Here is a 2,035-nt window from a genome sequence, read left to right as displayed (position 1 = left end):
CAATTTTTTCTCACACATTCTCCTCTTTCATTGGAATCATCCCCTCCATCGCACTTTCCCATCTTTCACCGCCGACGAAGACCGAGAGCAGTCTGTTACGTGATACGAACCGGCGAAAGGCGAGACTCCCCTCTGACATTCGAATCGTCAAACCACCAGCCATCAACGACCGCCATGGGTCACTTCACCGTGGACGAAGACCATCACTAATTTCTTCAGGTTGGTGTTGTAGTAATTTTATGCAATTTTTTCTCACACATTCTCCTCTTTAATTGGAATCATCCTCTCCATCGCACTTTCCTTTCTTTCACCACCGACGAAGGCCGAGAGCAGTCCGTTGCGTGATACGAACCAGCGAAAGGCGAGACTCCCCTCTGACATTCAAATCGTCAAACCACCAGCCATCAACGACCGTCGTGGGTCACTTCACTGTGGACGAAGACCATCACTAATTTCTTCAGGTTGGTGTTGTAGTAATTTTATGCAAATTTTTTCTCACACATCCCTTCTCTCACACATTCTCCTCTTTCATTGGAATCATCCCCTCCATCTCACTTTCCTTTCTTTCACCGTCGACGAAGACCGAGAGCAGTTCGTTGCGTGATACGAACCGGCGAAAGGCGAGACTCGCCTCTGACATTCGAATCGTCGAACCACCAACCATCAACGACCGCCATGGGTCACTTCACCGTGGACGAAGACCATCACTAATTTCTTCAAGTTGGTTTTGTATTCATTTTATGCATTTTTTCTGAAGAAGAGGAAATATATACATAAAACAGCATATGACAGTTTGATAATCCATTGAACTTGGGAAATTAGTTCTACTTCGAGATTGTTCATATAATTAGGCACAAGGGTTCTTTCTGTATTAGTGTAATTTGTTTGAGTATAGTTGGGATTTCATTGTTTGAATGTATTGGGTAGAGTATGTATGGATTTATTTGGCTGATTTGAATATAAAATGGCTGTAATTTCATGCTTGCTCTTTGGTAGAAGATAGAATGAATATTTTTTCCCCTTTACACATCTTTGTTTGAAGTGCTTTTGGGAAATGATTATAGTTGTGGTCGTTCAATAACCTGCTTGGGAAATTTTGGATTAATTGAGACTTTAGGGTTGAATGTACCAATGGCGAACTATATTCCAATTTTGTGTTGAATTTTTGAAGATTTAAGAGTTGAATGTTTAATCAGTACCCAACTTTTGATATGCTTTTCATAATAAATTAGGGCTTTTGTTCAATGGGATTTGGGTATTTTTCTTTTCTCAGCATAATCTTGATCTCAATGAATTGAGTTTTGACAAAGCTACGAAATGTGGTGTCCAAAAATGTCGAATTTATAGTACTTGCTTTACCAATAGTCATTGTGAATACCATAGTATAAGCCGATCATTTGTTGACAAAGATCTGTTGTTGTGGTTTTATATGTCTCACTTCTGGACAGTTGTGATGATTTCTGGTATAAGATGGTTGTGGCGGCAATAATAAGATAGTATAAGTTACAATTTGAAATAAATTATACACACCTTATCATAATTTAATATCATCACTTACCAAAAATATAAGTGGTTATTGTTGCTGCGCTTTTGTTTGTATTGGACAGAAGAGACGCATATCGAAAATCTTGTGCTTGTGCAATTTTGGGTCCCTCTTGTGAAATTGAATTTTCATGGAATTTCGATGGATAACTTTATACATATGTGGCAATTTTTGGTGCAGCGAACTCCTGCGACTGCAAAAGTCGATTTTTCTGCTAAGTTATAAACAGGATTTGGTTTTTTATGATTTGATTTGGTTGAATATTAACTATCTGATGGTAGGATTTGGTTGCTTAATTTGATGGGATGTCTAGAATGAATTAATAGTAATTTTCTTCCATTTCGTTGATTGTTTTAATTATTGTTGAGCTAAATGAGGTGTACAAAATGGTGTCATTGATTGTCTTAAATATTCGTGAAATAGTTGATGTGTATGATACTGTGTCGTACCTACTTTGACCTCTAAAATTGTTTCGTTCAAATCACTTGCATA

The sequence above is a fragment of the Olea europaea genome, chromosome 11 (genome assembly GCF_002742605.1).
Source record: "Olea europaea var. sylvestris chromosome 11, O_europaea_v1, whole genome shotgun sequence".
NCBI classification, from domain to species: domain Eukaryota; kingdom Viridiplantae; phylum Streptophyta; class Magnoliopsida; order Lamiales; family Oleaceae; genus Olea; species Olea europaea.
This window is presented reverse-complemented; position numbering follows the sequence as displayed.